Below are 27,305 nucleotides of genomic sequence, written 5' to 3'. Positions count from 1 at the left end.
CCAACATGGACTACCGTTCGATCTGCTCGCTCGCGCGACGTGTCCCGTTGCTCGCGCGCCCGCGTTTGAATTTTGCTCCTGATTGGGAGAGCGAGATTGCGAACGGTGTTCCTGTGCGCGAGCTGGATGTCGAATCCTTCTCGCTTTTCTCTTTCTCTAACTCGCGGTCTGTTTAGGTATGCGCGAGATCAAAAGGTCGTATGGGAGGAGAGCGACTGCTGTAGATATCGATCCTCTTGTAATATGTATGGGTGTATGCGCGAAAAGGAACGTTGATCGGGAGATTTATATTTCGATTGATACGCGTGCGTGTAATTGACTGGCAAGAATGTTGTAGACGTGTCGCTTTTTTTCCTCTGGCGGAATAGGTAGTCGATCCTCGTTTGCGCGTATAATGTGTATGGCTTGTGTACAGAAAATGGCTCGACGAATTGGCGTTTACGGCCTATACGTTCAGGCGTTATTTGTATCATAGTAATTATACAGCGTATTACGTCAAAATATTGACCGATAACTTCGACGTACTGCAGTTTAAATTCGAAATTCATATCGCACACGCTCGGATAATCGCTCATCGATCATTCGATGAATGTAACATTCATTAAAAAACAATGTTATCGTCGCTCGCGGCGTGCATCCGTCAAAAGCAGCTCATAAATATCCGAACAATGACGAACGAAGCATCGAACTTATTTGTACTGCAATATACTCAGTGCACACATGCAAGCTCGCGCTGCTCGGAAAATTCGTCTCGTTTCCTACTTGTGCCTCGGGAAATCAGCAGCTCACGCGTCGTCGCTCCGCTATTGTTCTCCGATCGCGTGCGTACGAAGGTAGACAGAAGGATCAGCTGTGCATAAAAAGGCGAAGGAGGATCGCGACTATACGTCGCGGTATACATTAGTCCTCGAGTCGCTGCACTTATACGTATACTGTTGCCAGAGATTATTTCAAGTGTGCAGTATACGCGGCGACGCGCGCGCGCCGGCAACGAGCCATTAATATTAATAAGAATTAGAGGAATTAATAAGGCTGCTCACACTCGCCCGCTGCTGCCGCTCGCGTGTGAACATGACCTCTCCGCGCCGGAGTCTCTATTATATTGTGTATACTCGCACTTTTAAGGATTCTCCGCAGATTGAATTTATCGAATATGCGACAGCCGTATAAGAGCTCCAGCGCCGGCAATGAACGAACGATATTTTCTATACACAACGGTATACCTGCTGCGGCTACACTGTGTGTATCGTGTCCCATCACGCGTTATATACTCCCCCGGCGAATCGTCCCAATCGCGGAGAAGTTCTCTCGCGCGTCCTTCCGCGATCGCGCTGGGATATAGTATACTGTATAACCGTCGTTGCACACCACGACACATATCCGGAAGAAGGCGCGCGATAGAAAAAGAAACGAGCGAGGATTCTTTCCTCTCGCGGAGATCGCGGAGGATAATGCTGCTCGACTGGCCGCAATATAAATTCAGCTCGCTCGGCGGGCTGTAAGTATACGCGAACGTCCGCCGCGCGTCATTCGTATTCGAGATTCAGCCACGCAGATATATATTCACATTCGCGGGGTGGTGTGTTTCCGAGAAAACCGCGATTTTCTCGCGTGATCGTCTGCGCCGCACTACGCTGTATCTATCTCGTATAGGAATGAAGAATGCAGGTCCCTCGGGAATATCACTTATCGCAGATGCGGTGTGATATTCCTCTCTTGGAACGATTGCCCGATAGATTTTAACAGTTATAACACACGCAGCTCGTTTGTAGCTGGCGGGCTGACAAAAAGCTCCAGCGCACCGTTGTTCGGCTGCAAGAAAATCGCAAATATGCTCGCAAACGCGCTGTGTATAGATATTGTGAAAGAGAAAAAGCTTTCTCTTGCAAGCGCGAACGACCTTTAATTTTGTCAAAGTCAACGGCGACGTGTTCTATCCGCGGCTCGCGCAAAATTCCTCCAGTGCGCGCGCTTTTTTCTTTCTCTCTCTCTCTCTCTCTCTCTCTCTCTCTCTCTCTCTCTCTCTCCGCGAGCCATTACACCCGTGATTTATTAACGCGCTTGAAAAAGCACTGTAAAAACAAAGCTCGCTCGCAGCGGCGCGTGCTACACTCCCTTCATTAGCAAAACGGCCGAAGAATCTTCTCTCCTTTTGCGCGTACCCTTCGACTTATTTACACCCCTCTCTCGCTAAAGACTTCCGCGGCGCTCCTCTCGCGAAAAGCGCGCGAATACGGCGTCGGCCGCACAAGTCCCTCTGAGAATGTCGGAGCGACGAGGACGAGGAGGAGGAGGAGGAGTTGGAAAAATCGCGACTGCATCGAGAAGGAACGAGGAAGAGCCAGCTGCTGCTCTCTCTTTCTCTCGTGTCGCGCGCTCAGCCAAGCTGTATGCTTATATACCTACTCGCGGCGCTGTCCCGTTCTAAATGTTAATTCGTTATTACGCCGGCGTCCCCGCATACATAATGTTATTATCACCTCTCGACGCGCGCGGAAGTGCGAATGAAGCGCGCGAGAGAAGAAGATGCACCGTTGAACGAGTCGATGCGCCGCCGCCTTGGGTAAGTCGCGTTCTCGTTCTCTCTCTCTCTCTCTCTCTCTCTCTCTCTCTCTCTCTCTCTCTCCGAGCGCGAATTAGACGTAGGAGGGGAAGAGGGAGGGAGAGAGAGAACGCGCGAATGGAATAGACCTGTCTCATTACCGGGGCCGTTAGATCTAAGCGGTGGCGGTGCGAGCGCGGGACGATTATCCGGCCGAGTTTTTGCAACGTAACGGTCCCGCCGAACGGACGAACGCGATTTATACACAATATACACTCGCGTATGTGTGTGTGTGTGTGTGTGCGTGTGGGATACGTAAGCGAGGATGACTGTGGCCGCGCCGAAGTGACTGACCTTTTGTCGTCGTCGCGCCATATAGTCCGGCCGCGACCGGTTGTCATGCTTAATATGTACACCGTCTCTCTGCGCGCGCGAGTACAAAATTATTGTACAACGCTATAAGCTGCTGATTCTACCTTTTTTCTTATTGGACGACGCTGAGATGGATGCGGATGATGATGTCGCTGGTTATTTTTGTATTTCAAACACGGCGACTTGCAGTATATCGCACAATTAGCTTATTTACACAGCCTTGCGATGATGTAACGTTACGCCTGCGCGAAGGATTGATAATATACGCGATGCATTATTCACTCGCTCTCTAACGCGTGTGTGTGTTATTCCGTGTACGAAAACTTGAGAATTCATGCACACAATTCAGCGGCGGCGGGAGCAATTTCAGAGCGATGAACGCCGGAGATAAGCGGAATCACCGAACTATAAACACCTGTATCGCTACGCAAAATCTCGAGGGACTACCGTAAACGTATACGTACTTTCGATGCAAATCGCGGTAATGATCGCCTCTCTTCCGCCCGCAACTCGAGAGGAGCGACGATCAAGCGGTTACTTAGAATTACTTACACTGCTGCTGCTGCTGCGAGTATATAATATGGTAGCGATTACGCAACTTTTGATCGAACGATGCCCAGTACCACTCGCTGAAATGAATTGATAAATTTTCGCCCACCGGCGAGAGATCGGACGCGGCTGCTTTTTTCTTTCGATACTACGCTTCCGAGGCTCTCGACTATCGATCTCTTCAAAGACATTCGAGCGGCAATTAAAAGCGGGTCGATGCATCAAGAAGGGGAGTATATAGATGATGATGCGAGGACTTTTCGTGCATTCGCTGTGTAAAAGTTTTTTCAACGCGAATCTTCGTGAAACGGACGATGACAGCTTTTGCGTGCGCAGGCGTAATTATAAATACAAAAATAGACGATAATTGCTCGTAATTTTATCAAGGCTGCTGCTGCTGCGCGAACAAACATACACGAAGCGATAACCTCAAGATAAGGAGGGAGAGAAGATGACCGCGTCCGGTCAGCAGATGTGTCCACAACTACGTAAGCAAGCGACTGCGTATGTGTATATCGTAGAAAAGGAAGGACGAAGGACGGCTCGTGACGTCGGCAAAATTAGCTAGACACACGGCCTGGAACGAGAGATTCTCCTCTGCTGCTCTCTCGGCGGGTGTATAGCAGGTACACGCGTTGGTGTCGCTTATACGCTTCGCGGTTTTCGGCTCGTCTGCATGTGTCTAGGGAACCCTTCCGCGCAGCAGAGTGACGAGGCGCTTCGCGGAACAATGATGTGCTCCAGGAAGACCTTTGCTTTTTTTGATGGTCCGCTGGATCACAATAGTTTCGGCGCGATTCTCGAGGAGATTCTGCGAGTGTTATTTGTGAACCGCCGTCGATACGGTGACGTTTCAATCGAACGCGACTTATTAATGGATATTTTACCGTCACTCTGGCATGAGACGAGTTAATAAGATACTTGCCAGATAAAGCACGACTGGTTCGCTAAAAACAACGGCGAACAAAAGAAGCGGTCCTATAATACACTCGGACTGCAGACGTGCAGATATTAAAGACAGAGAGAACTAATTCTCGCGCGCTAAGACCGGCTAATAGTGCGTCACGGAAACGGAAACTCCTCGTGCGCACGCTATAATACGTCGGCTTTCCTTTCAATACAAGTGTGTATACCCATACACATACGTACCTATATCTCACATAATATATCCTCTACATGTATACGCGAGGCGAGCGCGAGAGCGAAAGAAAAAGGTGCTCGCTGACAGCAGCGCCGGAGTTACGCACTGAAGCGCGCCCGCGGGCGCTCGTACGTAGCTACGTGTTTCTCAAGGTCTCCGTCGAGGCGAGGAGAGCGCGCAGAAAAGCTCGCGGACACATACAGAGACCGCTGAGGAGAGCTATATCCCGGAGATAGATGCGCCTCTAAGCTAGCACTATATAACTATACACATACCGCGATTCGGTCAACCTTGCTCGGTAAAATTTTTCTATGCCGTACTTGCGAGAGCAGAATGGAAGAAAAGAGCTCTCGCTCGTAAAAGTCAGCAGCGGCCGGGCACAATCATCGCGGCGATAAATCCACGAGCCATCTGGCCTCATCAGGCGAAATATCATAACAACGTGCGCGCGCGCGTTCTATATGCTCGCTCGCAAAGCTCCAAACAAAATTATTATAAATATAAATTATCCCGGAATTGTCAATTACCCGCGCATTCAACGTGAGAATAAAATCCGCAATTTATTCCCCTTTGTCCGCGGCCGCAAAAAAGCCGCCGCCGCCGCCGCCGCCGCCGCCGACGACGACGAGCCCGCATCTTTAGAGCGCGTGCGCGCGAACGTCCTTCATTAATGCGTAGACCCGCGCGCGGGAAAAGTAAAGGGAGAAAAAAGGGTAACGTTACTACAGTAAAAATTATTACCCGTTCAAAGTCAAAGTAATAACTTATATAAAGTGCAAGTGTAAAAGGGGCGAAAGACTCGAGAGAGCGAGCGAGTGCGAGGTGGTCGGCGGGGGGGGGGGGGAAGAGCTGCGCCGAGCCCGAGCTCGGAACGTGTGGTTTTTGCAGCGGGACGAATAGAGAGCGGAGAGCGAAGCGAGAGAGAAAGAGACGGGGAGAGCATCTTCCTCACGGCGAACGAAGAACGCTCGCATGTGTGTGTGTGTGTGTGTGTGTGTGTGTGTGTGTGTGTGTGTGTATACGGGGCCCTTTCAAGGGCGCGCTCAAGCTTGTATATATAGGGAACTGCCGCGCTGCCGTCGCGCCGGATAGTAAATCACCGGCCCCGACATTGTTATACATTCGGCCTTTTACTTGCGGTCGACTCGTCTTTATATGTGTATTGTATATAGAGGAGAGGGGAGGAGGGACCCCGGTTGAAGAAGGACGCGAGTAGGCGGAGGAGCAAAAATTTCTTAGTATCGTTTTCCAAGGACCCGCGCTTCGCGCGCCGCTGCGCGTAATTAATATTTTGACAGGTCGGCGAATTCCGAGAGCACTTTGCCAATATCATCGATTTGCGTGCCCCGCCGGCATCCATACTCGCGCTGGCTGCCGCGGTAATTCAGTCGTAAAGCCGAGCGTCGTTATCATCTCACTCCCTCGTGCAGTTCGTTCCCGAAGACGCGTCTGAAAGACTGCTGAGCCAAGCGGATGCTCCTGCAGCAGCTATATATAAGCGAGCGCGGAGGAATTTCGCCGCGTGTCTCATCGATCATGCAGCGCGCGGCTGCGGTTCCGCCACGTTTTACTGCGTTCGATCTCGGCCCCGGAGACTTTATTTCCCTCGCTCACAAAGATTGCACGTATACAACTACGAAGCGCTGTATGCTACGGTGCGCCGAGAGAGAAGTCGCAGAGCGCGAGAGAGCTTGCGCGCGTTTTTCTCGTCACGCCGCGCATCATGCAAATGAGCGCGCAGATGGCGATGTACGTGCGGCTGAAGAGAGAAACAATGGGGCTTTTCACGAGACGGCCCAGTGAACTTCATCACGTGCGGCCAATCGATTAAATATTTATCATCGGCGCGCGTTTGTCCTCGGCATTGTGAGGGGTCGAGAGCTAGGCGTCGTCCCCGTTATTTTGTAGCGGTTAAATGCTCCGTGCGAGGACGCGTTTATTATTATAATTCTCACGCTGCGATTCATGTAATAGAGGTATCAAGTGCCCGTGCAGTGTCTTGATGGGGCAAAAATATTGACTTTCTTTGTGCAACGGTTCTCTTAACTGATACGTTCATCACAAACTTATCGGAGCGATTTTAACCGGAACTTTATCACCAAAAACAAGCGAGACTAACGAGGGTAATGCTCGCCGCGTCTGACCAGCTCGCCCGTTACTACTGCAATCGCATGCAACGCCGTTTTGCCCGCACAACCATCGGGCGGCCAATCATTTCTCCTCCGTAATCGCCCGTAATCTGCGAGTATCATTGCCCGGCAAAAGCTCTCTCGCTCAATAATGCAAGCACCCCCTCATGAGCACGAGTAGCCCCTGTAACCTAAACGACGGCAAGTGTATCATGCTATTGAATTACGCTCGGCAAAAGACCGGGTGCCCTCGCGTGTCGATTTTCATAAATCATTCAAGCCCGCGGCCGGGCGGATGTGCCGTGCGCGTACGTGAGCAGCAGCAGCAGCGCCGTCGTCGTCGTAGTGGCCCGCGAGCAATCGTCGTCGCCTTCGCAGTCGTGCGGCGCCGAAGAGGGAGTGAGCGTAGCGTAATCGCTGATGATACCTCGCTGGAGTTGCGCGAGACTGTCACTGTGTAGTGTAACTTCGAGTGCGACGCTACTTGCGCGTTGCTTCAGTGCGCTTTGCTTGAGAGGCGGTGGTGCAGTGATCTATATACTAATGTGGAGTGACGTTTTTTGTGTGGTGGATTTTGTTTTATATTCTGGATCGAATGTCGAGGTATTTTGGCATTTTAATTTTTTAGATTAAAACGTTTATAGATTTCCATTTAATGCTCGCGAAGCTCCTTAATTAAGTGATATAGTCAAATTATTATTACTATCCATTTAGATGTCGCCAAAGAACTTGAAAGAAAATAGTCCATAAGCACTCGAAAATAGAGTCGTACACCCCTTAGTCGCGCGAGGCAGTTTTCATTCAAAGCTGCAGCACCGAATATCTAGCATAGCCTTGCTTCACCCTCCGCAAATCTCCAGTACATAACATAATTAAACGAAAATTCTCCGATTAGTTCCCGTATACCTATACGCACCTCGAGAATTTTAATCCGCGAGAATAATCGCGAGCAGCCGGCGTAATTGCTCTGCAGAGAGTCGGCCTAGCGGGCCAGCTGCAGTATATGCGACAAAGCCGTGCACGTGTTCAGCAGCAGCAGCGGCAGCATATTTTTTTCACACCTTATAAACTCGCGCCTGAACAGGAAGTAACGTCGATATATAGACACGAGCAGCGCACAGGCTCCGCGTGCAGGCATTCCAAGCAGTGCAGCGCGCAAACAAAGGGCCGAGATCGATTATTCACCGCTCTGTGCACTGCTTTCGTTCGTTCTTCGATTTCCGCATGGTTTTTATTCCTATACCCTCGCTCGCGCATTGTTGGGTTACCGCTACACACACGTGCGCCTCTTTTTCGCCACCGATGTTTGAGTTCTTTGGTCTCGAGCGAGCGATACTGTGCGCAGAGCTTATTGCGAAGGGAGTCGACCCTTTTCGTAGAATATGGACACACGAGTCGGTGCGTCGAATTGATTCAAAGTTTCATTCTGGCCAATTGAAAAATCAAAATAGTCGCGAGCGTGGAGTTTAATATTATACGAGCACCGGCGCGCAGTCACGCAAGGCGCGCATAAGCGTAATAATGGTAATAAGGCAGCGACAAAATACAATAGTACTATAATTCTTATGCAACGTACGCATAAATACATGCTGTCAATGGGGCATTATTGCTTTTACTCGCCTCGTTATTACCATTATTACACTTGTTCCGCGCCATTGCGCTCGCTCTCGCGCTGTTTCTTTAACGAACTTACAATGTTAAATATACGCATATAATTATAAGCGGAAGAAAAATCATACGCGGCTGCGATTGAAATTTTCTTACCCCGATAATGCGTCTATAAGAGCCTGACATAATTAGCATAATTTCACACGAGCTCTCCGCACACGTCAATAAGCGAATGTTCAGCTTTTCATCGCGGCAGCATCATCCTCGCATTTGTTTGTTTTTTCTTCCGCCGATCAACAATTCGAAGACCGGTGATTTCGTAATACACGCGTGCGCGCGCTTTTGACACGCGTACAATAATCGACCTTCGCCGCGCCGGAGTACTATATATCTATATACATGTACCCGCGTGAGCAGGAGGATTTTCCTGGCGAGCGCGCGCTCGAGCAACGGTAACTCAAGAAAGATTAGCCGCCTTCCGCTTTAGAGGACACCCGAGATATTCATCATTAATAGCGATAATCATCGGGCGCGCGCAAGCGTACAGAGAGAGAGAGAGAGAGAGAGAGAGAGAGCCGCTCGCAACCTGTCGATTCATTTCGAAGCGAAGGAAATAATAAATCGATCGGGAAAAGCGAGCGGGTGCGTCGCATCGCTATACGAAATCTCTTACGAAAAACAAGAGGTTATATTATTACGGTCGAGGGGGGGGGGGCTTTTTTCTTCGTACCATAACTATAACTCTATACTCTACTGCAATCGCCGTGTTTGTTTTGTACCGATGGCTGCGCGCGATATTGGGATAGTTATTGATGGTCCCCGATCTCGGGCGATTTGATTCGGCGCATTGCATGTTAACTATATCATGGAAAAAAATCACATTTCGTATACGACAGGCAGTGACAGCTTACGTAACTTTATCGCAGTGGAGATAGTTTATAAATCGTAATATAAGAAAGCTCTGCTTGTGGAATCTAACGTCGACTTTTACTTTTTGTTTCAGGTGAGTTTACACGCGCGCGCGCAGACACACAATACTCCGTAAGTCGCATCCGAATGACAATGGCCCTAAGGCTATATTTAAAAGCGTCCGAACCTCGTGTATAGCGATTGCTCCCCTTCGGGTAGTGAAAAGGAAAAAGAAGCTCTGTCTCCATCAGCGCTCCCTTGCATAAAGCAAGTAAGTTCCGTTGACCCGGTCTGCAGTGTCTTTTAATCCGCGAAGGCCGTGCCGGTAGTGCGGTGTGCCGCTGCCGCCGCCGCCGATCGCCAACGGAAGATAAAAGGGCAGGCTGGCTGGCGCGATTAGTAGGCGATACAAGAGCAGTGCCACTTATGCGCGATCGCCACCGCTTGAAAGAAAATACTGCCTCGAGGCCGCGCATGGCCATTTACGGATTCACCTTTAACGGCAACCTGACCATCCGCCGCAAGTCCTCTTTTTCCGCTCCTTCGTCTTCTTCAAGGTGTACGGAGAGGGGGCGCGCGAGAGATCGATCGCTCCCTTCCGCGGCTGCTTGCTGCTATGGAAGCACGACCTTGTCCGAATCGCCTCGACAAATCATCCGCTGCGCGCTGCAGCTCCACGAAAAAAACTCGCGAGCTCGCTTTTTCTCCGCACGCATACGCGACCCGACGAGCATTATTGTGGGGCCGGTTTGACGTACGGCGTCGGGGGGCAGATTTCGTTCGTCTCGATCGCCGCGACACGAGAAGGCGACCGTCATTTTTCTCGCTCTCCTGCATCTTTCTTAATTGTCCAATTATTTTCCGTATACTTTGTTCAGATTGACGACTGCAGCGACGCGCGCACTGTTGTATTTTTCATTCGATGCGCGCGCGGCTGCGCTTTTTTCCCCGTTGATGCCGTCGCGACGCTTCGGGGAAACCTGAAAATCCCGGTTTTTTTCGTTCGAATGAGATTATACACTTAACATTGGAAACGGATGGAATCACGCGGCGCAGCGAAAGGTCTACCTTTTCCTAATAGTTTCATTCAGAATTACAGGCTCGGCTAATTCAAATGTACACACTCGTTGTAATTAAAGGCCCAAAGCGCGCGAGATACGGCATTACCGATTCTTTTGGGCCGCGCGAAACGCGCAGAGAGCGACGCCTCGAGCCGCAGGGAACAATGGCCGAGCGCACAATTTAGCGTTAGATCTATACACAGCAACAATGCGCAATCAGTCGGCGCTCCTTTCATTGTCCCTTATCCTATACGCGTGCACGCGCACGAGGCGTAGTGGGAGAACAAAAATCGAAAATCGGAATAACTGATATAATTTCCTCCCCACGATTTCTCCTAACGATTGTGTTACGCGTAGAAGTTGCTTGTTTTATATATTTGTCCACCGTTTCAGCTATAGAATCTGGGATATCGATGTTAGATAAATAACGTTTCGTTCTGATTCCATTAAAAGCAATCACCGACAAGATTACGACCAAACTTCCTTATCATTATCCCTAATACACGTATACGCATTCGAAGTGTCCCTAATAAGACACTTATGAAAGGCAATACACAGGCGTCCGGTACAATCAAGAGCGCAACAATGTACCCTTATACACATTCTCTCTTCGAGCCTCAACCTCATTCCGCTTACGTTGTCGCGACGGGGCGGAAAAATTTTTGATAGATACGACGCTGCGGCGCCGACAATGCCTCTGGCACTTTCGCCACTACGCCGTGTATATAATATATAGTTTTGCAAGTGCGCGCGCGACTCCTAAACGTTCCGATCTCATTATATACCGGCGCGCGTTTGACGGCTGCGGCATAGCCTAGTAGTATAGAAGCAATATGCGGAGGGCGAGCGCAGTAGAGAGTGAAAAGACTATCGAGCGATTTGAGGAAACTGCGCTTGATCGCGATGGTATAAGGTCGCGTGTATATAATATATAGAAGTTATACAGCACAGAGTTCGAAGATTGATTCTGCAATAATGATTGAATTATAGAATTTTCAAGAACACGCGGCGCGAGCGCCTTATATTGTTGAAAATAAGCTGCCGGTGCGTGAGTCTCCGTACAGAAGAGTGGGTATCCTTGAAGCAGCGAATATCTGTCTGCGATCTTGCGCTATAAAAACGCCTCGGCGCGCAACACCTACAAATCATCTTTAAAATAATTATAACGTGCGAGAGCGCGCGTGGGATTGATTTATAAGTCGCGCGAGTACAAACTCGAAAGTACGCACCTCACCTCCAACAATCTTTTAGTACGTGGTAGCCCAAAATCCGTGCGGAAAACCGCTGAACGATTCGCGAGTCCAGCTATTTCTCCCTCGCTCGCAATCGTATCGGTATGCAACGCGCCGCAAGGATTCTCTCGGCGCTCGCGCACGCGCGCGCACAGAAGGTTAAAAAGAGAAGAAAGCGCTCCTTCGGGAAAAAGGCTGGAGAAGAACGGCCGAAGAAGCAGCAGCAGCAGCAGAGAAAGAACGAGCAGCAGGAGCATGCACCACAGCAAGAGGAGCAGAAGGAGAAGGAGGCGAGGGTGGCGAGGCAGAAAGGAAGAGGCGCCCATCGGTCGGCGGACTGCAAGCTACGTTCCATGCTGTACGGCCCCGGTTATATTTAGATTCGCGCGCCGTGCCGAGAGAGAGAGAGAGAGAGAGAGAGAGCCGAGCGCACACTTTCGTGCTTCTTGTTTTACATTTGCCCAACATACAACGCAAGCGCTGCCGCAGCCTTGCTGCTGTTCAGAGTCTTCTTCTTCTTCTTCTGATGCTCCTGCTCCCGCTGCTGCTGCCGCTGAGGCCAGCGAAGATCCCGAACGCGAGATTTTCTTCGGGCGGCTCTTGCTTTCTTCGAGACTCGCTACATGGGCTTTTCCGGGAACAGTGTGTATCGTTTGAACGATACTTTTTTAGACGCTTGTCTGACCGTATCCGGCCACTTTCTACTGCGCTGCTTTGATTCTTTGTTACCAAACCATCTCGTGGCTGTGACATGCCAAAGTGTTGCATATAAGTAAACAAATAAAAACTGCAGTGGGCAACTCTTGCACGCTTTTCTCCCGCTTCCCTCATTCGTCAGCCTGCACATAGCAGCAGGAGCGATTCTCTCTCTATAGTGTGCATGAACGCGCGCGAGCTTGGCCGTATATACACCAGTGCTGTATATAGGTATACACGCTCACTCTCTCTTTCCTCGGCTGCTGGTGCGCTTCCACCGGTGGAGCTTCGAGAACTGCGCTACACTTGCGATACCACTGCCGAAAGTAGCACAAGTACGAGGATTTTTCCACCTACTTTTCGCCCCTTTATAAGCTTTGTGTGGTATGTCGGCATTTCGTACACAAATGTTCTTACCCGCGATCTGCGACATGGGAATTTTAAACGCTTCGTCGTTATATTTCTCGAAATGACATCACAGTGCGGATGTAAGTAGTCGAACTAAATTGTATTTCCTATATGCGATATGCACGCGATACTGCCAAATTACTCGTTCGTTACAACGAAATATCGGCAACTACAGTCGGAGAGAGCAAAGTATACGGCTCTCGCACCTGCAATCAAACGCCTGCGCGAAATTCCCGCTCGCAAGTCTACCTTATTATACAGATTCAATACATATACGCATGCTAGTAAAATCTTCGGCATCTCCTCCTTTCCTAAAAACGGCACACGCGATCGAATAAGAACGCGATACCATTCGCCGGCGTCATAAACATGCGAGGGATTGTAAAACAGCCCTTTTTCGGCCCGCGACTATACGAGCGTATCTTGTATAAAGTATTAAAGTGTATATTCGAGTATGCGCATCAGAGGATCGACAAAAGGAAAGTGGCGAGAGGAAGGCATAAAACAATCTGCTCGCGCCCGCCTATCGGCTTTAATTGACACGCATCCCGATCTCGCGTATATATGCATGCGTGCGCGCGCGCGTGTGTGTGTGTGTGTGTGTGGATAAAGTATTTACGAGTCATAACGCGCCGAGGCGCTGTACGAACGGTAACAGCAGAGGCGAAATCGCGCGCGTGATGTGCTTTGACGATAATAAGCTCTCGAACTCGTCTCCGCGATGCTCATTTCTTTTCCACGTCGCTCTTAAAATGCACAGCATGCTCCCGATGTATAAATACCTCGCTGGGATAAAGTGTACACAGCTTTTGTCGCTCTTTAGCAGGGGATAATTTATGTCTGCGAGACGTTCAAGGTCGTGATTTTCAAAAGTACACATATACATACATACATATAGGTTGCATGAACTTTCGTGCATAGCGCGACGTTCTCGTGATGCTCGGATTTTTGAATCGTAAAGCCGCGGATGAGCACATTGCCACGCAGCGACGCCGACACCGGCTACAGGGACAATAAATTTTATTGAGATCGGACGGTACAGGGTCAAAAGGCGACTCTGTATATATATGTATGCTTGCGCGTGATTTACGAAATTGTAAATCTTCGACATTTTTTCACCCGCCCCTTTCACGATATAATTTATCGAGAGAGAGAGAGAGAGAGAGAGAGAGAGAGAGAGAGAGAGAGAGAGAGAGACTTTTTACAGTCTCTTCCGCAAGAGACACTGAGGCGTTTAAAGTCCACGCTTTTAAACGCGACTTTCCCAAGCCCTTTGATCGCTGATCTCTCTCGCGTGGATTTACGCAAGCTCTAGTGCGGAGCACAACAGTTTCGAGAAGTGCGTCGAGGAGACGCCAGCGTACATCAGCGGGGGATGAATGGGACACGTAACCAGCGCTGATCCGCGAGATTTACAGCCAATTATTTTTCCGCAAGCCAGCTGCAATCGATACCCTCGTTCTTTCCGCGTGCCGCTCATCGAACCGATTCCGACCCGATATGAGTCTCGGAGAATTATCTATGCGCGCGTGCGACCGCGAAGCTGATGCTCGCACGAGAGATGCGATCCGACGATCGGCTATAATATATCGAAACTCGAGGAATCTCCAAGCTCCGGCCGTGGATCGAGATGGATGTTTGGATCGATGTAATTTGCCTTCGCTGTGCCGAATAAGTGAAAGCCAATGAAATCCCGAAAGAACCCATAAGCGCCCGCGTCGAATCAATCCGGGGTGTATACATCGTCGCCGCTGAGCTTCTTGCCGCAATACCTCTCTCTTATTTCCGTGACACACTCAATTACGCTGTCGCGAACCGATTGCCGAGCCGCTGCAGTATAAACTGCAGCAATAATCATCGGAGCGCACTGCATCGTCTGCGCGCGAGAATAGCCCTTGCGCAAGGCCGTGTACTCGCCGATGTAGCGACAGCTGCGCGCTGGTCAGCCACATTTTTTGCGCCGAAACCGCAGCGGTTGCGGCTTCGGTTGCCAATACTTATACTCGTCGCTGCTGCTCCGATGCTGTTTGCGAAACTGGCGCGCGCGAAAGGAAAATTCGCGAGTGATTTCCAGTGAGCCGTGTTAATTCGAGAGTTATCGCGCCGTTGGGCAGAGTTGTGGGCTGCGCTACTGCTCTGTCTGTGATATACGGTGCTCGGTTAGGCGTCATATCGATCGCTGTAAACAATCGAGTGCATCAGCGACGGGCTGAAGATATAAGTAGATGAGGTCCGAGTTTGTCAAGACGAGCTATTTTCAAAGCCGAGAAGTACAATAGTATACAAAGACGGCGGCGATTCGTCGCTAGAAAAAGTTCGATGTAGCCATAATATTTAATTCAATTAGCGGTGATCGCCATTTAATGGAAAGGAAACTCGACTGAAAGCGAGAGTTTAATAAAAATACATCCGCAATGAGATTTCGCTCTCGGCGGTGTACAGCATCGCGCGCGGTACGTCTTTTTTATCAGCGATCATTACGCTCTGCTGAATGTGATGATAATAAAGCGTCGTTTTATATCGTGCTCATAGCGCTTTTTCCCTGCATCTGCCCCAGTGATGCGCGAGCAGTTCGCGGCTGCAAAAAGTTATGCCCCCCGATCCGCGATTGACGTCACTTATTAAGAGCGCAGCGATCTCTCTCCAGAGAGAGAGAGAGAGAGAGAGAGAGATCGCGTTCATCAGATCCGACTTCGTGCGCTCTCTCGATTCCTCTTGTATCCCCATCAGCTGCGATAAAAACAAGATATGTTTGTATGAAATTAGCGAGAAAAGGCCGAGCGTATTATATATGGATCGGGCTGAAAAATCTATACCGATACTTTAACCTCTCCGATCGTTTAAAGTAAATTGCCAACTCTCTGGTATACGCGCGGAGCATAAAAAGCGCGCGAACGTATTCAACATGCCGCGACTCTGATTGAGAAACCCGCGAGAGTATAATCACGCCGCACCGACAAAACACAGCCATAGAGTGTGTAATAAAAACTCGGCGCGCAGTCCTGTGTGAGCATAATGCGCTATACACACAAATGTAAACAGAGTGATTCCGCGCCGTACAGAGCTGCAATCGAGCAAAATAAAACCAACAAACTTTTTACCCTTTAAAAAGCACGCCGTTCAATCTATGGATGTGTGCTCGCATGAATATGTATATACTTATACATTTGCGCATACACAGACAACTCTCGGGACGCGACCGAGCGTTTAATAAGATTTCCTCGAGCGCGTAATCGCGCCGTGAAAAACAGGCTTTTGCAACGCTCGACTAGAGATTCCCATTCTCTCGCTCGCGGCCCGTTCTCGCTTTCTTTCTGCGCGGTTATCTGTGCGTAGGCTTATAGGTGTACACATCGCACGCTTCTTCGCTACCGATTCACGAAAGCTCGCGTTCTTCTGCCGCTCGTCGGGCTGAATTTTTACGTCATTCGTCGATTCGAGACTGTTCGCGCTCCGTTAATTCAGGAGAAACAGACGGCTGGCTTTTTGCTCTCGATATACGCGGCAGCAGTCTTTTGTCTTAACCTCTTTTTTCGCCCCTCCGTTCCATAAAGCTGGCTAGACGAGAGAAATAATATCTCGGCCTCTATAGATTATAAGCGGACGTTATACGCGGCATCGAGTCCCGCTCGTCTCTGGGAATTTTTGTCAAGTGGGTCTGCACTTCCCGTATACCGTGCGCGGGCTCTCGATTCATCACAATTATCGCGCAGGCGTATGAGCGCGCACACCGGTCGCCGCGTTTTCAAAGAAAACGAGCGCTGAGGAACTCGTTCGAAAAGCCAGAGCGTAAATTCCGTGCGGTGCGTGTGGTCAGCGCGCGATATGTGCACATCATAAATTAAGAGCAGAGTCAGGAAAGAATGAGAGCTGCTGCTCATACCGCGTTCGTGTGCGTCCGATACCGATCTTTGCCTCGATCCTCATCAATCCTTCCGGCTTATCTCCACCGGCGCTTTTCCAGTCCGCGTTCTTTATTATCAAGTTTACGGATTTCGCGGTATTCTGACTCGTCAAAAATCTACTGGTATCGCATAGCGCAAACAGTTCACTTTTTTTCCTCAAATAAACCGTATATATATCTGTGCTCGTGCATCGAGTGCGCTCGCAATTCGGATGATTATAAACTTCCAGAGCCCATTCACACCAAGGAGTCGACTTTTCTCCGCGCGTAATTTATCGCGAGCAAATTAAGCTCGAAGCGAGTATAAATTCCATGGCAGATAGTGAGCTGGGAGGCCTGAGATATTATAAGCCCCTTACGACGCGGGGGCGTAAGCTCGCAGCCGCGCGAGCGTCATAATTTTCCGCGCGGGGTTAAGCACCGCGTGCCGCATTCTTCCCGATTAATTAAGCCTCTCTCGCTGAAACACAGATACGCACAGGCCGTGTCTTTCTCTTTCAACTCGTCGTTATTCGCACACCCTTCCCTCCCGTCCCCAAGGCCACGCCATGCATCAAGCGCCCGATGAAGAAAAGGCACTGCGCGCAAGCTCGTGTATGTATATAGAATATAAAAATCCGATTTCCCGATCTCGTCTTTCATCCGCTCGCTCGAAAGCGAGTCACCTGCGCGAATACATCAACTTGCTTGTAATTAATCGCGCGGAAAAATCCGCAGCACCTCCGCTTATATATAGGTACTCCCTCGCGCGCGTGATATAATATCGCGGGTTAGCATCTGCTTGCTTGTATTGTACGCGCGCGTCTTTCTAATGCGCGCGGACTATTAATAAAGATGAGGATCACCGCGTAAGGTGGTCGCGGATGTATAGATATGCCCGGCGAGCAGCAAGTGAATCGACCCATTAATCAGAACTCGCGCGAGCGCGCGCTCGTATACGTCGTGTATACTTGCGGGTAGGTATAGTCTTACGCGTACACATCGCGCACCCGCGAAACGCGCTACAATTATTTATGCGGCTAGATGAGCATCTCTCGCGCGGTGGATGGGTGTGCGTGTGCGGTGTATGTATAGGGGGTTAAATGTTCGAGAGATTTTTGTTTTTAGAGAGACAACGAATTTTGTATTTGCCGAGGAATGCTGACTTTTTGGCTTGACTCGAGGCAAAAATTGGAATTAAAGAACTGGAGGAAAAAGAGAATTCAATTTTAGTATAGCCCTTTTTCTTCTCGCTTTCTTTCCGGCAGCCCATATATTCTCTGGCTAGCGACTCTGGGTGGCGCATTGGCATTTTCATCTATAACCCTTAATAGTGTCTTGTTCGGGCCCGCTGATGAACTTTCCGAGTCTGTGAGAAATGCCGGCTTTTAAGTTTGTAACCTTCAAAAATTAACGATCGCAGTTAAAAAACGTTACTTACGTGTCAACGATGTCAGATTGACATGAACGAGCTGTGATCAACTACTTTTCATAAAATATCTTCAGGATAGCGACACTGATTTTACACAATCTCGAAGAATAGTGATAACACGTATATCTATATTGTTGTTTGATTCTTTTGGAACAATTATTCGAATTCGTGTGATTAATATGTCAAATGAAACGAGGTATAAAATTTTTTATTGAAAGTACAACCTACTTTGTATGAACACTCGACTATATGGTGGAATGTATAAAAATGTTGTAATAACATATTCCATACAAATTAGTTACGGAGCTAATAGCTTCAGCGCTGAGTCACTGCGCCACTGTACTATCGGCATGAACTATATGATTGAAATATTCGTACTTATTTAAAATTGCACAAGCTCGATAAAATTCAGATATATCAACAAATTATTACGGCAATCACGATTGCGCATTCTCTTTATTATACCTAAACTCGTCAAAATTATCCGCGTTATTATAAAAAACAGGTATATTGCGTCCATTTCGATCAATACTCTCAGCATAGGTCTGATACAAATCAGCCGTCGAATCGAGTAAAAAACCTGCGCGCCGCAGCAAAAAATGCAGTCTAATTCCATCCCCGATCTCGATTTTCCAAGCCTCTCGAAACTTTCAGTAAAAGTAACACGAGAGACCGTTGATACGCTCGCCGAGAGCACATATATACACAATTCAATTTTCCCGCGCGTACGACCATTACGCAGCAATATCGATATAAAAGTATAATCAAAATTCCCTCTCGGCTCATTCGACATTTCGCATGTTGCAGTCTTTCGAGGAAACGCTTCTTACTTTTCTTCTTCTTGCATCTCCACTGTCGTAACCCCAATACTCGTTCTTGTTCTTATGTTATACGCACATCGCGAGAATAACAAGTATAGAAGGAAAATTGAGTTTCGATACATACGCATCGATATGAGCACTGGGTATACATATTTCGCAAAAGCGTTTCCCAATTCAAATAAAGCGCGCGCCTCGGAATTAATGACTTTCAGTGAAGATGACGACGATGATGAACCCCATTACACAGCCGTCACGAGAAAGACCCTCATTGTTCGGCAATTTTTTTTTTCCGAGCGCAACTCAATCCCGCTTGATTTATCGATCGCTCTCGCCCGAGAACGCTCCTTTACACGACGCTTGTGTAAACCGCATAGCCCGTCTCTATCTCTCACGAGACCGCGTCTGTACAAAGCTTTGGGGGATTTTCGCGCGCGCTCGCTCGCGATCTCGGGATCTATTACGACACGCTTCTGTTGTGACAATGCGCGGGGAGACACGAGAGATAGAGAAAAGTCGGCGGTAATCGCTTTAGAGGCGCAGCCGAGCGTTCGATTGGCAGCTTTTTTGTCTGCACCTCTTGGAATTTCCGACTTAATTACTAGCTCGCGCTTTTTCTGTTACTCGTGGATTTGATAGAATTGTTGTGTCGATCTCGACTGTGTGTGATTCCGTTGCTCGTTCGACGGATCAAAGTCCATTAGATTATCTCTCTGAATGAGTGCAGAGAGATCGGACGATATCGTCGAGCTCTCGTTCTCGGTGTCTCGAATGTGTGCACAATACGCGGCTGAGATGCAGAGAGAAGCTGATCATCACGCAATCGCGAGAGAGGTGCGAGCAGAATGCGCTATTTCTCATTCTCCGGCCATACTGTAGCATACGTACATACTCGCGTATAAGTAGGCATAGAGAAAATGGACGGGACATCGGGCTGTAGCAGAGGAAGGAATTACAAATGCGGCAAGAGCTCACGCACGTGTATTTACGCGCATATTACACCCGTGGTAGTAGCAGCACCGACTCTACACATACGCGCTCGTCTTTGCCGCGGGGCAAATAAGAGAGGGTTTAAGAACCTCCGTAACAACTGGGATTATTCGTGTATTTAGCGGATGAACGACCTCGCGGCCGCAGTGCAGCGCGATATAAAGCAAAAATAGCCGCTAATCGACCGGCCGATTCCTATATATACTATATATGCTGCGTTACGCGATTATAAATTTTCTAATCGCTCAGCAGGTCAATTACGCGCGTCTATACTTTTCCATATCCCGGAAAACGATCGCACTGAAAAACTGAGCCACCGCATAGGTCTCGCGCGAAAAAGCATCTCGGCGCAATAAAAGCTCTGCACTGCACGCGCACGATTGCGCGAACCCCTCCTCACAGATATAGGGAAACTGCGCGTCGTTAAAGGCCGCCGCGACTTAATATTCTCTCATTAACGCGCGCGAGCGCACCCAGACTCGCGGATGAGGTAATTAAGGGGGAAATCGTGCAAGCTCCAGCTGTACTTATGTACTCCCGCGCCCCCTCGGGACACTCGCACGCGGAGCGCGGTAAGTGAGGCTTTATGGCCAGCTGCTTCTATACTTGATTCTATTACCCCTGCGAGCTCTCCCGTGAGTGGCTTGTTGTTATAGTTGTTGGCCGTTGGTGGGATAGAGGAACGAGAGGAGCGTATAAACTAATGCGCTATAGTGCGAGGCTAGAATTTCGCATTTCGGTTATGCACGGTCGGAGGTGTAGATTGGACTTGTCCTGGAAGACAATGTACTCCGCGACGATGTAAATCTTTGTATACATATTCGCGTGCGGATGATGACGAATTAATGGCGGTCCAGTCCCTTAAAAGCTTCTTACATACTTGTCAAGTATCACGTGTGTCAGCCATCGCGAAAGCGTGTTATTACGGCTTAATTACAATGGATTTTTGCCAATGGCTTTTAATGAGAACGCTCGAGCTCGCTCGATTTCCCCGATAAAAAATACGATCCGCGACGTACGGCCGGATTACGCGCGAGGAAAGCTAGAGAAATGTAATAAGCAACGTCCTAATTGACGCAAATTGCACATCGAGTTTTTTCTCGCGCTTCAACATAGCTCACCTTTTTACGCGCGCACTTCTCTATAAGCTCGCTCGGAAAATAGCCTCCTTAGATGATGAATGACGGCTTTCTCGCGAGCGCGCGCGCGCAGCTATATGCAGCCATAACACAGCACTGCAGCAATTGCACTCTTGCGGGCACGGGCAACTCAGAGGTCGAAGTAGTATACGTTCATAAAAAGGTCACTTAGAAGCTTTCTCTATTTGCGCTCGTAATGACAGTGAGACTCTGTACTCCATAATGGCTAATCAGCCGATGACACTGAACTGCTACTGCTGTTCTCTATATAATGATATCAATTTAGGATCTCTCGTCTTCTCTTACTTATAACACCGACACTTTCTTTCTCGCGCTTATTGCCAGCGAGCAATTAGACACATCGGGAATAATTACGTTGTTTGTATTATGCGTCGAGTTATCGGCCAAGTTTATTATGTCCCGCAGCGATCAACTTTCACTTGGGTGGCTATTGCTACTAGCAATGCGGTGATACATTTATAACGGCAAAAAAATGATCTGTCAACGGCTGGCTGACGTGTAGCGAAACGTCGACTCCTTGTCTCCCGCGATCTCTATAAATTATCTCTCATACAGCTCTATCCGTCCGAAAAGGGTTGAGCCATACAACGCTTAGTGCACGGCGACACCCCCCGAAGAGTTGATTCACTTTTACTGCTGGCATTCCAGAGCACTTTCGAAAACAATCCGTCAAGTGTACCTATACTGTCCCCTCATCTCTATAAATTATATCAGCCGCTCCGTTCTAGTCCATTGTTTTGGAGTTGTTATACAACACCCTACGCGTCGATATCCTATCTGCGGACCACATAACGGCATAATAATTTCGGGACTCTCGTAATATTCACTTTCGAAAACACACGCGCGCTGCGAAGAAATTCGTCGCATATCCGAGCAGTTATCTCCAGAACGCGTATCGTCGTTTTGTTTTAGCAACAAGTTATGTCGGTATGCATGTGTATACGTATGAACAGATATCGAGAGCATAGACCGATGAGCGAGCGAGATAATGAGCGAGATTTTTCGAGTTCCTTTCGCAACAGAGGCTGGGCAGTCGGAGATAGGGAATCGATAGGACGAGGATCGCGGTGTTGCGCAACGCGAGCGTGTACATCAAAGAGACAATACCCGAGCTTATATTATACACACCAGTACAGGAAATAGATTTACGGCTGTATGTGAGATGGATTAGGGTCTCGGAGTAGATTATGACAACGATACAGCGCGCGCCGCGCGACTGTCTGATGTAGTTCTTGAAGGAGGCGATCATTTTTGAAAATTAGCACTCCATTGTGTCCCGTGAGAAGCTTGAGCGAAAAATTCGAGCTACAAATCTCGTTTGCTAATGCGGGCTTTGCAGCCGATATGAGTGCGCACTGCTCAACGTCTGACTAGACCCTGTCCTTTTCCACTGGCATAATCTACGAAATACGTCCTCCCGAACTATCTGTAATCGGAACATTGCGAAACGCGCTCTTACAAGATCAAACTTATGTGCGATGCTTTTCGAATTCCGATACGCGAAGAGTAGCAGCGTTTACCAGCCAACAAGACAGAACCCTGGCCGGATATAATCCGCTGCAAGCCCTGGAAGACAAGAAGCAGCGATTACACTCGCATCTCGAAAATTCCCGCGGATAAGATAAGCCAAACATCGCGCACAGCATCTCTAGCGCGATCTCTCAGCAATCTCTATCTATACACAACGCACGACGCGATCTCCAATATCTTATCATAGATATACCAATAACAAAATTCCGTTCTATCATATTACCTACATCCATTGTGTCCACAAACCCGCCGCGCATATTCATCGCGATAGCCGTCAATCACACAAAGAACGAATGTCGCCTAGCTCTCGGTCGACAGCTCCTCTATTATGACGTAAGGAGCTTGCAGGCGGCGTGCGCTCTTGCGGACGAGTGATTTATCGCCGGCTCGGCGAATTATGTGCAGCTCGCTCGCGCTCGCGCGCTCGAGGAAGGACTTTCACTTCGGCGGCTGCGGCGCGCAAGTAAGAGTAAGAGCCTAGCGGATAAAGGGCGCGAGCGACCTTCGCCGCGATGATGAGGTGACGCGGCGACTTTGGGTTAATAGGGATATTTCAAAGGAGCTCTCTCTCTCTCTCTCTCTCTCTCTCTGCGCCGCCGGCTCTCGCTTTTTTTCGCGCCTGCGACTTTTATGCCCTGCGCTCGCGCGAGCTACGTTTTTATTATTTATCACGTCTCTTCGACGAGCGTCTACAGCCTGACAATGGAGAAATTCGGTCCGCGCTTTTGTCCAGTGACGCAGTAAAAAAGGAGTATTCTACACAGTGTGCGCCGCGTGTACAAATACGAACAGCGGCGCATGAAATTTTCTTTTCAAATTGAGCCACTCGTAAAAAAAAATCGCTGCGCGCACTTTCTCATATTTCAATACGTCGAAGCTCGCGTGCGTGCGTATACGGCACACGCTGCACGCATGCGTATGCGTTACGCACGAGCAGACAGCTGGCTTAAAAGCCGCAAGTCAATTCACCTTCGTTCTCACCCAGAAAGAATTCGAGCGCAGAACACTTACCGACCGAATCTAGGCTAGCCACGCGAAATATTCGCGAGGTCACTTGCCTTGCCGCGCACACACATACAGCTGAGGCGAAAAAAACCGTAGGTATACGGCGCATAATGCAATTCTCGTCGCGCGTGCGACGTAATTAGATTGAGAGCCGGGAAAACTGTACGGCAATTGGATTAGGAAAGCGAGCGCGTATTATACATACACATCGGCTTTTGCATACCCTCTTTCTTTATTTCCGCCGCGCGTGCGCAAGCGGAGAGGCTGCCCTCTTGTATAACGGGCCAATTTCGCGTAGCTTTAATTACGAGTTTTAATTTCGTCGGCACTGCATAGGCGTCGGCTCTCTGGCTTCCTTCTTTCAGGTTAATTCCCCATTCGCGCGCGGATTATACAATCGAGCTGGGGGAGTGTTGTTGCGCGGTTAGCGCTTGGGCTATCATTTGTCGTTCTCATGGAGGGATAGATAGAGGCTACATGCCTTATTGTGTTTTTTTTTCTTCGCCACTTGGACTACGAGCACAGTGGAAAATTGGGAAATCTCGGTGGGAAATTTGCGAGGTGACAATTTGGCGAGTATCCGCGTGGAAGATGTGTAATTTTATTATTCCGCTTGGGATTATTTTTTAACACGTCGAGATCTATAAAGTTGTAGTTCGGCCGCAGGATCATTTAATTTAATGATCGATTGCAGCTCGGTACAAATTAACCGAACGATGTGATTCAATGAACCTCACCTACATCCAACAAGATTATCCCCATACTCCGCAGAATCCGCCTGTACGCACGTAGCTATATCAAAGGCGCCAAACGCGGCACGCGCGCGCAACAGCTTGCGTCTTGCGCAATTGTTTCGCGCTCGTCGATTGCACAGAACGTGAAGCGAGAGTGTGCGCTGCTACGGCTGCAGCAGCGTGTAATTAAGGAGGGCTTATCGAATTTCATCCATCGGCCGCGGAAAGTTTTATTGGATCGCTGGAAATTTCCTCGTCCGATAAGTGAAAAATGTATAGGCGCGCGCGCGCGGGGGATCGAAACGGAAAAATTTGTTGCAAATGTATAATATTCAACGAATTATCATATTATGCGCGGCGGAGAGGCTCGGACAGTTATCACGTGATTCTACTCTTCGGATACTTTCTTGTAGACGGATGCAGCATGGTCATCGCGAGTATAAAATTCTCTCTCTGGCTAGACATCTCATGCTGATGCGCGCACATGCGCAAGCTAAACTTGCGCGCATTTATAATCACATTAGCCGCATCACCTTTTCATTACGGTACATATACCAACTCAATCAATCGACCTCATAACGCCATAACTTTTTCCCATAAACTTACATCTACCCGTTATAGCCGCGACGTACACAGCACATACTGCACACTCGGTGTTCCGCAAATAAGTGCTCCCCCAGACAGCGGACGCGACTGTAAAAAAAACCGCGTCGTTAATACACCGGAGATGATTCCGCGAGATATACCCGTCGCTTAATACAGTACACGCGCGGCTCCCGCGCGCGCGTCTCTCCGATATTATATAGACAGCTGCAGACGGCGTCCAGAGAGAGGGAGAGAGAGATAAATAAGGTAGGCCGAGAAAAATAGAAAATGAGAGAGAGAGAGAGGAGATAGAGAGAGAGAGAGAGAGAGAGAGAGAGAGAGAGAGAGAGAGAGAGAGAGAAGTAGGGGCAGCGCAGCTCGGATGACTTCCTGGAGGCGCGCCTGTCACGACGCCGCGGGTCATTGGTCACCAACCTCTCTTATCTGCGCCGCTTTTTTGCACGGTGTTATTGATTTTTCTTCTGCCGTTGATCGCCGGTCGTCGTACACTTACATACAGCCGTTTATTCGTTACAAGAATAGCTTTGCTAAAGCTATACGGGTACATCGGGCGTGTATACAGCTACGGCCGCGCAGCGATTGAAGATTTGCCTGATGTTATATAGAGGCTACCGTTATTTTCGAATTAAACTCTCGACTGATTTGATTAGGAGATAATTGCTCGAACATTGTCGAACGGGCATTATTGTTTTTTGAACAATGCCGCGTGCCGCTGAGATATGCGTTTTGTATTATTCTACAGGTATACGTGCGTTTTTTGCTGCAGTTCCGCGCGAGAGGTTGAAAAGCTTCCCCCTTTTGGCGCAAACTTAGACGCATCCAAGCATGACGGATGGTTTCACCCCTTAGCACGGCATCGATTCACGGGATTCTTCGCGAGAGAGGATTAAGCGTCGTAGGTCTTCCTCGCAGCGCAAATATCCATCAATTCGCCATACACACAAAAACCAGAATTTCTCTCCAGCACAGGCTCACATTATCGTAAGAATTAAAAAGCCCAGCGACTAAGCACACACTGCAGCGGCTCATAAAGACTCCGCCGCGCACACGTATATCGTTCAATCAAACTCGACGTCCATCCGTCTCTCTCGCGTTCTCTCCCCCTGCAGGCTATAGCCGCCGGCTGCAGTAGTCGCGCGCGCGCGCACATAAAGCGCCCCGAGCTCTCCGACTAGCGCTCGGTCACGTTCCTATTAGGAGAAGCCGATGCGGAACAGCTGCGGGGCCCGCCACCGCCGCCTGCTATAATTGCGCGCCTTTAGTGCTTCAAATTGAATTTATTACATCGCGCGCCGAGCAATGGGAGCGCGAGTGTTTAGCTGCGCGCCGCGCGTGCGTGTATAGGTATAGGATGGATTTTCACTGAGTATGTCTGGGTGCCCAGCTCTTACATTGGCTCGGAGCGCTAGTGTGGATCGTGTTTATGGAGAGAGATTTTTTATTTTCCTCGTTTATTTATCGGAAATTGCGAAGCGCGCTGCTCTGAAGGATGAGCTTATATTGTCGTGTGTAGAATGTGCGTGTGGGTATTGCCATTGATTGATGAAGATTTTTTAAAAATATTTTCATGCACAGCAGGTTTTTGCTGTGGTCGCGAGGAATTTATTTCCCACGTATTCAAATGAGGATAAAACCTTTTCGGGCTTGAATTGAATTTTATGATAATGTAATAGAATATTATGCAAATTTTCGTATTCTAATTACGGAAAACGTCACCGAAGGTCGCGCATTATAACGATAAACATATTGTCTGTATGAAAATTTCCAAACAAAAATAAACAACACACCCGAAGCCATATGGCGATCGACGCGCATCTGTATAGCAACCTCACTCGTCTCGATATTTTCTCGAAATTATACTCCTTCCTGTTTTTCTCGTTCTCTTCGCTTAACGCACTGCGCGCGCAGCTCGAAATTGCACCTGTAATGTGTGTGCCCCGCATTTCTCGCCGCGTCTCGTAAATTTTGCGAAAAGCGCCTTGCACGCACGTGCTCCTTCTGCAGCGAAATCCGTCGGGGAGAAAATTGCGGAACCAATATTATATGTTACTCGCGTCGGGGTGTTTATTTTCCTGGGCTCGTTCGCTTGCTCGGTGATCGATCGGTTTTTTACTATTTGCGCATGTGTGTATACAAGATTACATATTTTTCTTTCTGTCGATACGAGCGTACATGTAGGTGCATTGACGTTAACGAGTCGCGATCTGTTTTCTATTATATTTGCATGCGAAATTGCACGGATAGTTATTAAAAACGTGATTACGTGCTTAAAGGAATCAATATCGACGATAAGCGAAGATGCCATCATTCGCTAAATCCGCGGGCTTTATAATGGTTTTAAACGATTCGCCCATTCGTCAATGACATTAAATGGAATCGAAGGCATCATTTATATTCGAAACCCGCTTTATATATGTTGAATATACATGAATTCACTCGACGTACTTGTATACTACTCCTCTTGATGATTGTATGTTAAAGTAGCTTATTACTCTCCCGA

At 48.7% G+C, this 27,305-nt stretch overlaps 1 protein-coding gene across 7 annotated transcripts in view; it reads left to right on the top strand.

The window, feature by feature from the left end:
* The window catches only part of LOC100115432, a 167,359-nt gene that overhangs the window by 104,180 nt on the left and 35,874 nt on the right, over nucleotides 1-27,305 (top strand). The window contains exon 1 of one of the 7 annotated variants that reach the window (XM_001600108.5): nucleotides 7,127-7,336. The exons of 5 other annotated variants lie outside the window; for them this stretch is intronic. The gene's annotated coding sequence lies outside the window, so the exon portion shown is untranslated. Of the gene's footprint in view, nucleotides 1-7,126; nucleotides 7,337-9,367; nucleotides 9,522-27,305 lie in introns of those variants that run through there. One more of the 7 variants, XM_031929641.1, reaches the window with a different exon arrangement.

Source organism: Nasonia vitripennis, chromosome 4 (assembly GCF_009193385.2).
Source record: "Nasonia vitripennis strain AsymCx chromosome 4, Nvit_psr_1.1, whole genome shotgun sequence".
NCBI lineage: Eukaryota > Metazoa > Arthropoda > Insecta > Hymenoptera > Pteromalidae > Nasonia > Nasonia vitripennis.
Note: the sequence above shows the minus strand (reverse complement) of the source record. Positions and strands in the feature narration are given on the sequence as shown.